The 15,605-nt window shown below is 42.5% G+C and overlaps 1 protein-coding gene across 8 annotated transcripts in view; it reads right to left on the bottom strand.

The window, feature by feature from the left end:
- ptprfa (protein tyrosine phosphatase receptor type Fa) overlaps positions 1-12,299 on the bottom strand; it is a 317,924-nt gene extending 305,625 nt beyond the window's left edge. For all 8 annotated transcript variants that reach the window (XM_064935762.1, XM_064935763.1, XM_064935768.1 and 5 more), the window contains exon 1: positions 11,826-12,299. The gene's annotated coding sequence lies outside the window, so the exon portion shown is untranslated. The remainder of the gene's footprint in view (positions 1-11,825) is intronic.
- Positions 12,300-15,605: the final 3,306 nt, after the last annotated feature.

Here is a 15,605-nt window from a genome sequence, read left to right as displayed (position 1 = left end):
CAGGGAGGCAAGGAGGATACAGACCTATCTCCCCACCACTTTGCAGAAGATATAGAACACTTTAAACGTAGCCAGGCAGGGAGGCAAGGAGGATACAGACCTATCTCCCCACCACTTTGCAGAAGATATAGAACACTTTAAACATAGCCAGGCAGGGAGGCAAGGAGGATACAGACCTATCTCCCCACCACTTTGCAGAAGATATAGAACACTTTAAACGTAGCCAGGCAGGGAGGCAAGGAGGATACAGACCTATCTCCCCACCACTTTGCAGAAGATATAGAACACTTTAAACGTAGCCAGGCAGGGAGGCAAGGAGGATACAGACCTATCTCCCCACCACTTTGCAGAAGATATAGAACACTTTAAACGTAGCCAGGCAGGGAGGCAAGGAAGATACAGACCTATCTCCCCACCACTTTGCAGAAGATATAGAACACTTTAAACGTAGCCAGGCAGGGAGGCAAGGAGGATACAGACCTATCTCCCCACCACTTTGCAGAAGATATAGAACACTTTAAACGTAGCCAGGCAGGGAGGCAAGGAGGATACAGACCTATCTCCCCACCACTTTGCAGAAGATATAGAACACTTTAAACGTAGCCAGGCAGGGAGGCAAGGAGGATACAGACCTATCTCCTCACCACTTTGCAGAAGATATAGAACACTTTAAACGTAGCCAGGCAGGGAGGCAAGGAGGATACAGACCTATCTCCCCACCACTTTGCAGAAGATATAGAACACTTTAAACGTAGCCAGGCAGGGAGGCAAGGAGGATACAGACCTATCTCCCCACCACTTTGCAGAAGATATAGAACACTTTAAACGTAGCCAGGCAGGGAGGCAAGGAGGATACAGACCTATCTCCCCACCACTTTGCAGAAGATATAGAACACTTTAAACATAGCCAGGCAGGGAGGCAGAGAGAAGCAGGCAGGATACAGAACCCCACAACTCTACTGACAGTCTACTGCAGATATAATATCCTATATGATATCTGACGTTTGGAACTCTTGAATAATTACAGAGAGGAGAGGACCCTCAAGATCGTTTCTATTAAAATGTCTCCATTGACAACACAGCAATAAGCAGCTCAATGTCATTGAAGTGCCTCTATTACAATCACAAGCTACAACATCCTGGTCCTTTATGCCACGGTGGAAAGATTTCTCAATAACAATGTAGAGGTCCTCATCATGAGCAAATCAAACAAACGGGCCTATTGCAATTCAAGCAGAGGAATTGGTCCAAACGCACATACTATGAATACATTGTTTTGAGATGTGCCTATTTTAGGAAGTCATTAAAGCAAACTCGATGCCGATGTGATTTTACTCAGGAAAGCAACAAACCCATGCAGCTACACAGTGTCAGGGAGAATTAACCAAGAGTGACAAGAGAGAGAGAGAGAGAGGTTTGGAGAGAGATGGAGAGAGAGAGAGAGAGAGGGAGAGTTCCTGCCATCCTCTTTGCAAGTCCAGCCTCAGTTTCCTGTTAAGAGCTCTGGTTTATTAGGTCTCAGATTGCCTTTTCTGTACGCTGCTCCAAAGTCCAGAGAGATAAGAGCAGTTCAGAGTTGGTGGAGCCATTGAAAATGCATCAAAGATGATGTGGGCCAGAACTCTCTGAGGCTCTGAGCAGGACTCTATGCTTGTAGCTGAATTAAGAGAATCAAGTCTGCTTCTACTGCTGCATTCGCCAGAGCTTAAATTCACCATTCACTTAACCCAAAACATAATTGATAAATGACGAAGAAAAGGAATTCAGAAATAACAGTGTTTTTATGAGTAGCCAGTGACATCAGTTTTATGGGCCCGGGGTTATGAGAGAGATGTTGCTCTAACAGAGCCCTGTATTCCCTAGAGGACAGCTCAACCCTTCTCATCTCTCCTTTCTTTCACATACACTCCCTCTCTCTTTCATAGCTCTCCCTCTGGCCCTCTATCAATGCTGCCCAGACAGGATTTACACACTCCCAGACTATCAGTTACCTACATAGTGTACAAAACATTGTGCTTCTTCAGACACATGTTAGGTTTCTACCTACAGTACCGTCCGCCATCATGATGTCCTGTCTCTGCCTCTCTCCATCTATTTCTCTATCTCTCCATCTATCTCTGTCTCTCTCTCTCTCTCCATCTATCTCTCTCTCTCTCTCTCCATCTCTCTCTCCCGCACAACCCTTTATCTTTCTATCAATTCAATTCAAAAGGCTTTATTGGCATGGGAAACATGTTTACATTGTCAAAGCAAGTGAAATAGATAATAAACAAAAGTGAAATAATCAATAAATAATGAATAGTAAACATTACACTCACAAAAGTTTCATTTCAAATGTCATATTATGTCTAAATACAGTATTGTGACGATGTGCAAACAGTTCAAGTACACAAGGGAAAATAAATAAACATACATTTGAGACATATATCACTCCCTTCCATATGTTTCTTCTTCCTATGAAGTGCATAGCTACAACATTGAAAATGTCTAACTCTGAAGTGCCTTCAGTTAAACAACCATATCAGACAGGGGATTGGTAAAGGCTGTTGAACACATGTACATTGACGGGTGATTGGCAGTGGAACCGCTCACCAGCTCAGGGAGACGGACAGACACAAGCTGTTGGACAGGTTTATAGTCTTTTGGGTTACAAATGCCGCAGAGGCTGCTGGGTAGTCCCAAATGCCACACTATTCCCTACAAAGTGCACTACTCTCGACCAGAGGTAATATAGGGAATGGAGTGTCATTTAGGACAAAACCTAGAACACTAGTTGTCAGCCAATCAGCTGACTGCTGGAGCACAGAAACAGGAAGTGCCCTTCAGAAAGCATTGATACATTAACGGAACACTATTAGTGGCTGTAGTCATCAATCACCAATCATATCAATCAGCAGATGAATTCTACAGGTCTGACATCATGACGTCCTCATACATTATTGTGAATAATGAGCCCTTTCTGACTCATTTATTCCAAGCACTTACATTGCTCTCAGGCTCTGAAATTAAGTCCAATTTAGATCAACAGCTACACAATGAGATAAAGTAGAAATTAAACCCTAGAAAAACACAAGAAGTATAATTTGGATGCATTCAAGTTCTTAATGAAAATAGAGTAGACATTCTGCGCTCGTTTTTGTTATTATAATTCTGGATTTCTGAATTAGGAAGAAGTGAATTTGAGGACCAGTTTGAAATAAGTGATGTATAATACATTCATGTGTACTCTTCTGGGATTTGAAAAAATAATTTTTTCAAACAAAAACATAATCAAATCAAAGGAACCAGAATCCAATGTTTTTCTAGGAACCGTAATCAAGTCAGTGGATTGTGAAGAATGGACTGAAACGGGGTTATTACAATGACAGAGCTAGATGCAACCTAGTAGTATGTTCTGTCTCGGTCCTGTTTAAACACAGAAACCAGCAAAAGAAACCATTTAACCTCAGGCCATGTAGGTGTCCCAAATGAAACCCTATTCCCTCCATAGCCCAAAGGGCTCTGGTCAAAGTAGTGCACTATGTAGATAATAGGTGGCCACTTGGGATGCACACTCCAGAGTCAACAAGGCCATGTGGAGCTACAGAGCAGCACAGCGAGGACTGGGACCAAATCAAGGAAAATCAATGTTGTGTTGGGGCCAAAAAAAATCAGTGTGTTACATTATATTTCTGTTATTCATTAAACACAAACAGCGTTGAAGCCAGATCATGTGGCCTGATAACAAAAGAGAAGCAATTATAATGTACCAGGGTTGAACAGGGCTAACGTCACAGTGGCGAGCAACTCCAAAGAGAGCTGTGTTTTAACCTGCAGTGTAGCGCTGTGCAGGAAGGCTGGGACATCACACACAGCGCAGAGTGAGACTTTAAAGGCTTCTGTTCCAAGGCTGATTTACATAAGGCAACAGTCTGTCAGCATTAGATGGGTGACTAAGGAAACACAATGCACATATTGTTTAGACAGAGTTGCTAGTGTGTGTTGTGACATACGCCTACTTTATGTGAAAAGAGGTTTGTACTGGAAACAAGCACAGATTGGAGATGTATGTTTCTGGTGTGTGCATGTAAAGCTATGTCTTTAATGTGCAGTGCATGTGGAAATGAGATAACATGGAATATATTCCAATTTAGTTTCACACCAAGTGTTGAAATCAAATATGATTCTGTCCCCTATGGCGATGCTGTAATCGCTAACAAAGGTTTTTCCTTTCATGTGTCACATCCTAATCTGCCCCCTATGCTAAGGTGACAAGCCTCATACTTACACCTGGTAAGGTGTACACTGAATGTACATTCGAAACTCCTTCGTAAAATTGAATTACACCCCTTTTTGCCATCAGAACATCCTCAGTTCGTCGGGGCCTGGACTCTACAAGGTGTCGAAGGCGTTCCACAGGGATGCTGGCCCATGTTGACTCCAATGCTTCCCATAGTTGTGTCAAGTTGGTTGGATGTCCTTTGGGTGGGGCACCATTCTTTATACACATGGGCAACTTTTGAGCATGAAAAACCCAGCAGCGTTGCAGTTCTTGACACACTCAAACCGGTGCGTCTGGCAGATACTATCGTACCCCGTTCAAAGGCACTTAAATCTTTTGTCTTGCCAATTCACTCTCTGAATGGCACACATACACAATCCATGTCTCAAATGTCTTAATGCTTAAAATCCTTTCATTTTACCTGACTCCTGCCCTTTATCTACACTGATTGAAGTGGATTTAACAATTTACAATCCCAAATCTAGGTCCTTGATTGGCCAGCTGTTAGTTTCATGGGCCAGGCAACATTGCATTTTAGGTGACATATCCTTCAATGACAGCTGGACACTTGACTGGGTTAATAAACACTGTTAAATACAAACTCTGCTAATTCCCCTTGTCTTTCAGGCTGTGGTTGGGCGTAGCAGGGACGTGAAGGGTCACAGCACACACACGCATGGACACACACACAGCCTGGGTGACACATTCTCTCACGGACTCACTCCAGGAGACATGTGTCACATTACAGAGGCAGGTCCCTCTCAGCCTGTGGCTCAGCCGTGGCACTCTGTCACTCAACGTGTCCATAGCCAGGATCAGCATTATATTTGCATTCTATATGCATTATATTAACACAATCCTCTCCTGGTTATAGCTATCATCAATAAGCAAATACATGATTCTGCTCTGCTTCAATGTAGCTAGCTAACTACCAATAATAGTCAAATAAAGCCTAAATAGCCTAAAATGCTTTGCCTACATGTATCATTTGATCAACTGTGAGAAAAGTCAGGGAAGGTTTTCAGGACACATGAATCATACATGAATGACGACACAGACACTTAAGGAATCCATCCCCTCCCCCCATACACTATCTTATTGTCACGCTTGCCATCTGCCAAGGCTTGTGAAGTGAACATGGAGCATGTCTGTCTTCTCTCAGGACACAAATCCTGTCATCACAGCCTTCTCTCTCTGCATTCACAGGGCATGTCTGGACAGGACTCCTCCTCCTCTCTCTGGATGGAGCCTAGTATTCATGCCAAATGGCACCCTAGTCCCTTTATAGTGCACTAGCCCTCTGGTCCCCAGTAGCCAACAGACTTGAAGAGGAAATGAAGATGACATGATGGAGAGGATCCCCAGTAGCCAACAGACTTGAAGAGGAAATGAAGATGACATGATGGAGAGGATCCCCAGTAGCCAACAGACTTGAAGAGGAAATGAAGATGACATGATGGAGAGGATCCCCATTAGCCAACAGACTTGAAGAGGAAATGAAGATGACATGATGGAGAGGATCCCCAGTAGCCAACAGACTTGAAGAGGAAATGAAGATGACATGATGGAGAGGATCCCCAGTAGCCAACAGACTTGAAGAGGAAATGAAGATGACATGATGGAGAGGATCCCCAGTAGCCAACAGACTTGAAGAGGAAATGAAGATGACATGATGGAGAGGATCCCCAGTAGCCAACAGACTTGAAGAGGAAATGAAGATGACATGATGGAGAGGCTCCCCAGTAGCCAACAGACTTGAAGAGGAAATGAAGATGACATGATGGAGAGGATCCCCAGTAGCCAACAGACTTGAAGAGGAAATGAAGATGACATGATGGAGAGGATCCCCAGTAGCCAACAGACTTGAAGAGGAAATGAAGATGACATGATGGAGAGGATCCCCAGTAGCCAACAGACTTGAAGAGGAAATGAAGATGACATGATGGAGAGGATCCCCAGTAGCCAACAGACTTGAAGAGGAAATGAAGATGACATGATGGAGAGGATCCCCAGTAGCCAACAGACTTGAAGAGGAAATGAAGATGACATGATGGAGAGGATCCCCATTAGCCAACAGACTTGAAGAGGAAATGAAGATGACATGATGGAGAGGATCCCCAGTAGCCAACAGACTTGAAGAGGAAATGAAGATGACATGATGGAGAGGATCCCCATTAGCCAACAGACTTGAAGAGGAAATGAAGATGACATGATGGAGAGGATCCCCAGTAGCCAACAGACTTGAAGAGGAAATGAAGATGACATGATGGAGAGGATCCCCAGTAGCCAACAGACTTGAAGAGGAAATGAAGATGACATGATGGAGAGGATCCCCAGTAGCCAACAGACTTGAAGAGGAAATGAAGATGACATGATGGAGAGGATCCCCATTAGCCAACAGACTTGAAGAGGAAATGAAGATGACATGATGGAGAGGATCCCCAGTAGCCAACAGACTTGAAGAGGAAATGAAGATGACATGATGGAGTGGCTCCCTGATACACTGATACTAACCTCCATATCAATATTAGTGTCAAGACGTGGGAGATAAAAAACATTTTTCCTTTAGGCAAATGAGTTGAGTGAGTTCAGAGAGCCTCAACCACAAACGAGCATCTGCTCCTGTAGACACTCTATAGCCACACAGGTTCACTACCTTACAGGAACACTAACAGGTTCCTTTGTGGTTTAGAATGGGACCAACACTAGTTTATAAAAGACAGACCATAAAAATAACATAGATAGACCATATATTGACAAGCATGAGACGGACTAATTGGAGTGTCCAACTGCCAGGTGGGGGCCGTCATTTTAGACAAAACAAGAGCAATGGCTTGGGTGAAGATTCTGTTTCACATATCACACACACATTTGGCCACACACATATCACACACACATTTGGCCACACACAGAGTTGAAGTTGACTGAGAAGGAGTCAGACAGTGTCTGCGTCCCAAATGCCACCCCATTCTCTACATAGTGCACTACTTTTGAAGCACAAAACATTTTTGGGGGATTACAAAAGTAGTACACTATATAGGGAATCGGATGCAATTTGGGACGCATGACTATTCATGAATGACACCCTAAATAACTGAAGCTAGAAAATCCAACAGTGATTAAATTATTCTATTTTGAACTCTTCTTCGAAGGCGGGACAGGACTTTGAATCCAAACTTCAAAGAGCAGAGAAACAAACAGATAGACTGCCTTCATAAGAAAACCAAATTACCAGTGTTACAGAGAAATGTGTTTGATCCACATTCAAATGTGGTAAAATGCTAGACTTAAACCCCGGGCTACAACCTATGTGTGTGTGTCCTTAATTATATATCTGTGTAAGTCTCAGATTGAGTGCATACATTTTCATACTGGTCACCCATGGGAATCGAACCCAAGACACTGGTGTTACAAGCCTCATGCTCTATAAACTGAGTCACACCTACTAACCCCTGTGAAGGAAAACATCCAAACAAAACATGGAACAAGAACAAAACACAAAAAATGTGTGTTTGTGTGTGTGTGTGTGTGTGTATAAATCTTTTTGTATGCAATTCATAAGTGTCTCTCTTTGTGTGATTGCACTCACTTATAACCCTGTGGAGGACTATATACACCAAACACAACAAGACGAGAACGAGAACATAGCCTCCAAAGCCTCAACAATAATCAATGAATACCGGCTACAATACAATGACACAGCAAACAGCAAAGATCCGGAGTTGAAGACTACACAAAGACAGGATTAGCTCCATTAGTGGAGGAATCTGAAATGCAATTAACCTGCCGTGAGCACAGCAAAGCCTCCTCTCAGATTCCTGCTGTATGGCGCCGGACTGGGGGCCAGGGTGGACGAGAGAGGCAAATGGGGGGGGGTGCCACAGGCCTGCATCCCAAATGGCACCCTATTCCCTATATAGTGCACTGTTTTTGACCAGGGCCCATATAGTGTCTTCTCACCGCCCGCTGTTAAGGGCGCATAGGGCTCTGGTCAAAAGTAGTACAATATATAGAGAATAGGGTGCCATTTAGGAGGTACACAGGACCTCAGGAGACGTGACTAGAGAAGGTGGGGGCAGTAAAAGACTAGGCTACTGCCCTGAAGAATCCACCCTGCAGCAACTCATAAAGAGCAGAATGCAGAGGTCATAGGACCATATGGGTGGGGTGGGAGAAAGTGATAAGGTGAAGACCCCTAGCAGCTCCCTAACAATAGCCCCAATCTGAGCTGGTCATTCTGGGGCAGAAAGGTCTGAGCTGCTGGTATAGGGGGAGAAAGAGGTTAGAGAGAGAGAGAAAGAGAGAGAGAAAGACAGACAGAAAGAGAGACAGTGAGAGAGTGAGAAAAAAAAGAGAGAGAGAAAGAGAGTTAGAGAGAAAGAGAAAGAGAGAGCGCAGCAAGGGCAACCAGTGAAGAACATTGTAAATACAACCCATATTTAGCACATCGTCATAACACTGTACATAGCCATAATATGACATTTGAAATGTGTCTATTCCTTTGAAACTTGTGACTGTAATGTTTCCTGTTACTTTTTTATTGATTATTTCACTTTTGTTAATTATCTATTTCAACATTTGTCTCCCATGTCAATAAACCCCTTTGAATTTAAAGGGTTTTAGGAAGAGAGAGAGAGAGAGAGAGAGAGAGACAGAGAGAGAGAGAGAGAGAGAGACAGAGAGAGAGAGAGAGAGAGAGAGAGAGAGAGAGAGAGAGAGAGAGAGAGAGAGAGAGAGAGAGAGAGAGAGAGAGAGAGAGAGAGAGAGAGAGAGAGAGAGAGAGAGACAGAGAGAGAGAGAGAGACAGAGAGAGAGAGAGAGAGAGAGAGAGAGAGAGAGACAGAGAGAGAGAGAGACAGAGAGAGAGAGAGAGAGAGAGAGAGACAGAGAGAGAGACAGAGAGAGAGAGAGAGAGAGAGAGAGAGAGAGAGAGAGAGTGGCAGGTTAGAGTTTTCCACTGCCTGTCTGGAATCTTTTTTTTATTGAGGGATTTTTCCTATTTTCTCTGTTAGCTAGGGGCCACCTGCTTTGTTGTCTCTTTTCCTTTCTTGTTGCTACTTTCACACACACACACACACACACACACACACACACACACACACACACACACACACACACACACACACACACACACACACACACACACACACACACACACACACACAGTGTCATTATGAATAGGAGCGAGGTGTAGCAACATGTAGGCCACCAAGAGGTAAATGGTGACTGTGTAAATGAATGACTAACCGACAGTAGAGAGGGACTGTGGGATTAGCCTGCTGACAATAGTCTGATTGAAAGACGTGGGCTGTATCCCAAATGGCACCCTATTTCCTATGAGCCCTGGTCAAAAGAAGTGCACTCCATAGGGAATAGGGTACCTTTTGGGACATACCCATAAGCCTAGCTGCTGAAATGTAATCACTCCCTTGAGAGGCTCCTAGCTCTCTGGTGAACAAAGCAAGACAGACAGCTTGTTTAGGTGAGCTGGTTTAAGTACATGCTCACCAAAAGACACGTTATCTCTGATGTAGTGCACTATCAATAGCCGCAGGAAGTAGGGGTACTGGGGGAGCTGCAGAAAAAAAATCAGAATAAAATTTTAAAAAATCACGAAAAATGTTCTATATTAAAATAAAATTGCAGGTCACTGGGCCTTTATTAGTCCTGTATTAGCGGACTGAATAGCTTTCTGTAGCGCAACAAAAAACATCCCCAAACATATTCCCACGGTTATGGTACTAACTATGAAAGAAGGGTTCATGAATTCATAGAAACTGGACTATTTTCTTTAAGATAAGGATGAAATTCAAACTTGGAAAGACCTGCTTGTTTTTGTTCTTTCAACGGAACATTCATATTGTCCTTTTATTTTACTGCAAGGGTCATTCCACCAATTGGCTGCCTTTTGAGTACTGTGACTTCATGACTTGTATTTTTTTCACCAAATTTAAACATTCTGTCATAAACAGAACATGTTCAAACTTAATAAAAAAATTAGTACTCCCATCTCAACAGGTAAAAAAAATGAGTTCTCCCATCTCAACAGGTAAAAAAATGAGTTCTCCCATCTCAACAGGTAAAAAAAGGACTATAGAAAGTTTCAAATAAAGTAACATGGTTGATGATGATTTTATTTCAGTCAGCCATGAATCCCCTTGTGACAGGGGGAATGGAAGCTTGTTGTCTGCAACAGGAAGTGGCAATTGAATGCAAGCGTCACAAATTAATTGAAATTGTTCAAACATTTCTAGCCTGTCTATGTGTAACAGGGTTGACTTGTTATACTTGACCGCTCGGTTTTCCACCCCAAAACACCAGAAAATGGCCAAAAGAGTAGAACTAGCTCACCTGCTTTTACACTACCATTAACTATTAGATGGTGAATGTTTCTTTATAAAAAAATAATATTTAAAAGGAATAGTTTCACCATATTAAAATGACAGTTCAGTTCACGTAACAGCGTTGACCTTAAAATGAGGGACAGGTTGTTGTTTTTTTACCTTAAAATAAATCACTAATTAGAAATAATCTTCAGAAATGACTATGTCAGAGCAAGAACATCACTAGGGCTTTACAATGACTGTGAAAACCTGGAGAAACGTTGGGGTTAAGTGGAGGGACATGACAAAATGCAACATTTTGGCACTTTAGCAAGTCTTTAATCATATAAAAAAAACTGATTTATTGACTTTTTCATGTGGTCTAGATTAAAGGGCACGCAATTTAATATAACAGGCTTTTAGAATGTATAATTACTGCACAATTTCTACCTAAAATAACACAGGGACGCAAAAGGCACTCATTTCGTGATTTCGTGGAACGACCCATAACCAGCTACAAAAACAAAATACGGACTAATTAAGCCACTTACAGTTTATTATTTTCATGCTGAACATTAAAGGAAATTATGGCTTGATTCATTATCTTGAGAATGTTCATCCAGGCACAATATGAAGCTTTATTACAGATTCTTCACTTTCCTACAATAACGCTCACTTAACAAATACAGCTTCTTTTCTAAAACTGAGGTTGTTACATAAAAAACTACAGGCAAAATATAGATACTGGCCTTGGGTTCAGTATGCTGAGATTACAGTGGGAGACGGGGACCTCGTGGAGAACACACACAGGCCCCCAGCCTCTACATGCTCACAGTCACACACAAACTGTCAGCTTGGCGACTCACCATAGTACTGGTAGCTCAGGGCAAAAACAACTATGAGAGGCGATAGGCTTTTAGTCAACATTCTGTGATTGCTTTGTGTGTGTTTGTTTACTTTGAACAGGTGGGGGAACTTTGTTAATGGACGGAAACAATTGAGGTTGGAATTTTCCATACAAACAAGACAAATCTGGCTCTAGATAATGTAGCACCTAGGAAACTGTGAGAATCGCTTTAACCACAAAATATCAAATTCATCTAAATTAACCTCTGTACAGCAAATACTAATTTTATAGAGAAGACCAACTTTCCATAGTATGATTTACATGTGACCACTTCTTCTTTATAAAATCTATTTTCTGAACAACAAAGCGAAGCGCGGTGAAGAGACACACTTACCCATTTCAAGGTCCAACTGAAAAATACACAGTGAAAGAAACTCACCAGGAAAATGATCGTCTTTAAAACTTGTGATATTATTCCTAAAAAAAATACAAAAAGACTCCACGCAAAATCCTTTAGTCCTTTAGCATAAAAGCTCAGTCAGTCTGCATTCCCAGAGAGAGAGAGAGAGAGAGCGTGTGAAATAGCCCGGGTGGTTGGGGCTAGCCGCTACAGGTGGAGGCAAAGACGTAGGGAAAGAAGGAAGGTTGCAGCACTTCTAATGAACTGCTCTCTAGTCTAACTCCTCTGGCGGGAGCTTCTCTAACTGCCTGCCACTGCCTGGCCTCCTTGCTGTGCTGTGTGAACAGGCCACCGTCCATAGAGATTCCACTGAATCCTGGGAGTCTTGCTGGAGTCACTGGAGCTCGATGTCTCCTGAGACACTCTCAACTGAATACCCACTGAGCTCTGAACAGGCCTGCCCAGCCACAGCCAATGCCCTAGTATGATGTCACAGGTGTTGAGTTTCAGACAGCATTTTGGGGGATGGGTTGTAAAGGGGCCTTGGCCAATTGGAGGGTTTGTTGACAAGTTTATTCTACACAGGTAGAGCCAGACCTTCCCCCTCTCTCCCACTTCACCTGGCGCAGAACAAAAGGGAAGGAGAGACAGACAGAGAGTGGGGGTGGGGAAGGGGATTCAGGTTGGGTCGTGTTGCTGACTATGGAGGAGTCGTTATTTGTTTGAAAACATGAATACGGACTCTCTCTAACCAGCTGTACTGCTAATCCGGTTTGTGAGGTGAAAGAGTTTAAAAGGAACATTGATTTTCAGTCCAAACTCAACCTGTCTGAACGAATAAAATAGCTATTATAAAGCCAAAGACCGTTCAAGAAGTGTCCCACAGGGCACAGACGTCAATTCAACTTTTATTCCACGTGGGATCAACGTAATTTCATTGAAATGACGTGGAAACAATGTTGAGTCAACCAGTGTGTGCCAGGTGGGGTGTTATTGCTGCAAACTTTTATCCAAAGCATATTTTCTTGAGTTGAAGGAGCTAGTGACAGTGCATTCCTGTGTTTACTTGAGCGTGGCACTACTGATTGCTTATGACTGAGTGGTGCTTCAACTGAACGTAGAATAACCCTCTCTGTCCGTTTTCACTTTCAACCTGTTTCCTGCAGCCTGTACAGTTCATGTATGTCTGTCAGTCAAGCTGAACTAAAACAGCACGCGTTTCTTTGTTTCCTTGAGCTTGGTTGTGATCGCTTAGCACAGAATTAACCTTAGACTGCAAATATTATTTGAACATAGGTCTGGTTACAGCAGCATCTACTGCATCTACAACCCCTCTCTCTCTCTCTCTCAAGCCGAACTGAAACAAAGCCCAGCTGTAATACTCCTGAGAGATGTCATGGTCATACTTCCATGGGGGCGTTGAGAGGAGGATTCATTACGTCCTAATATTACACAACACATTTTCAAACTTCTCACATTACTCACAGACAGATTAACAATGCCAGAAAAATGAGCTCCATACAATTTCACTGGGTCGAAAGAAACATGGAACATGAAAGTGTGTGTGTGTGTGTGTGTGTGTGTGTGTGTGTGTGTGCGTGCGTGCGTGCGTGCGTGCGTGTGTGTGTGTGTGTGTGTGTGTGTGTGTGAATGACCACCTGGCAAAGGAAGCAGATGAGGCTGGTGGCATTTCTTCCCCCATTCCAATTACATGGACACACACGCCCACACATGCACACACATACACACACAGGCCAGGGTTTCCATTAGCCAGTAATAGCCGGCTTTTGGACTATAAAAAAATAGAAAAGCCAATAATTGAAATTGGCGCCGTCCAATTGTCCAGGTGAAGAAAAAATCCCACTCTGATGTTTTTTTTTGCCTATTCATTGACGAAAATACCAGCCGATGTAAATACATTTGAATAGTCATGCTTATCAGTCTATTGGTTAATTTGCATAATTGAGTGAAATTAAATTGGCACGTGTACAGTATATTTGTTATGTATCTTATTCATCACACGTATACAGCATACAGACACAGAGCCTTTGAGCTGGAAATCTCCTCCAGCAAATACATAGGCAACGGAAGGCCGTTTCCATCAACACGTCACACACCACTTTGCAATGAGCTGGAGGCAGAATAATTGTTTGAAACCTGAACGTTTTACTACATATTTTGAGGTATGTGTTACCGTCCTTCAAAGTAGCCTGGCCAACATCACACCATATCCCTGGCGGCAATTATTTTATATCAACTTTCTTTCATTGTCCAGTAGCCAAAAACACATCCTAGTCATATTAGAAACCCATGTCGTTATTACATATCACATCTCCCCTCTTTCTAAATGTCTGCTGTTTTGTGCACATTGCTGCACTTATAATGTGAAGAAATAATAGTAATAATAATAATAGTTTCTCAACATTTTAAGCTAAACGTTCTGATCTGTTGCATCAGCCTCCTTGCTTTCCCTATGTTTTTTCTATAGCTTAGGCCCAGTGGAAACACTTATCTCCCTCACTAGCTTTAAGCACCAGCTGTCAGAGCAGCTCACAGATTATTGCACCTGTACATAGCCCATCTATAATTTAGCCCAAACAACTACCTCTCCCCCTACTGTATTTATTTATTTTGTTCCTTTGCACCCCATTATTTCTATCTCTACTTTGCACATTCTTCCACTGTAAATCTACCATTCCAGTGTTTTACTTGCTATATTGTATTTACTTTGCCACCATGGACTTTTTTGCCTTGTTTTACCTCCCTTATCTCACCTCATTTGCTCACATCGTATATAGACTTATTTTTCTACTGTATTATTGACTGTATGTTTGTTTATTCCATTTGTAACTCTGTGTTGTTGTTTGTGTTGAACTGCTTTGCTTTATCTTGGCCAGGTCGCAATTGTAAATGAGAACTTGTTCTCAACCTGCCTACCTGGTTAAATAAAGGTGAAATAAAATGTAAAAAAATAAATACTGGTTGTATAAATTTGGGATCTCTCATCCCACAACTGTCCATATTTCTTTCTCGACAAGCTGACCAATAGAATAGGTGAATTCTTTCTACTATGGGGGATAGTAGATTGACATAAGATAGTGAATTTTCTGTTTGTTACTCGTCTTGTTTGTGAGGAAAAGTAAATGTGGACAGTTAGTCTAACATCTTCAAAGTGCACGGTAGGAACAACACACATCATTGCATCCTCGACTTGCATGTTCTGTTAAGATGGATTACCATGATCTACATGTGATTTCTTTCATTCTGAGCACTGTGGTGGACGCCTTTATCAGATTACGCACCCAATGCATATGGGTCCAGTCATTTTCTCAAATGTCCGTTAAATTAAAATGCTGTTGGTCACGTCAGGCGCCTCATTTTCCTAACGGAAACGCTGACTCAGGCACACACTAACGCAGACGCACATGCACACACACACACGCAAACACACACACACACAGGTCCGCTTGATAAGTAGCGTGAAGGGCTGGTTAATGACCGTCTCATAATCATGCTTTCAAAAACAATGTGTCAGGAGGAAATCCAGTCATCTGTGAAGAGGAACACTACCTCCCATGCCTACAGTTATGCTGCAACTTACTAAAGCAAGGATACGTGATAAAACAATTGCATTGAATTGAATGATAGACGGAATGATAGACACACACACACACACACACACACACACACACACACACACACACACACACACACACACACACACACACACACACACACACACACACACACACACACACACATACATTTGGGGAA

Source organism: Oncorhynchus masou, chromosome 24 (assembly GCF_036934945.1).
Source record: "Oncorhynchus masou masou isolate Uvic2021 chromosome 24, UVic_Omas_1.1, whole genome shotgun sequence".
Lineage (NCBI taxonomy): Eukaryota > Metazoa > Chordata > Actinopteri > Salmoniformes > Salmonidae > Oncorhynchus > Oncorhynchus masou.
Note: the sequence above shows the minus strand (reverse complement) of the source record. Positions and strands in the feature narration are given on the sequence as shown.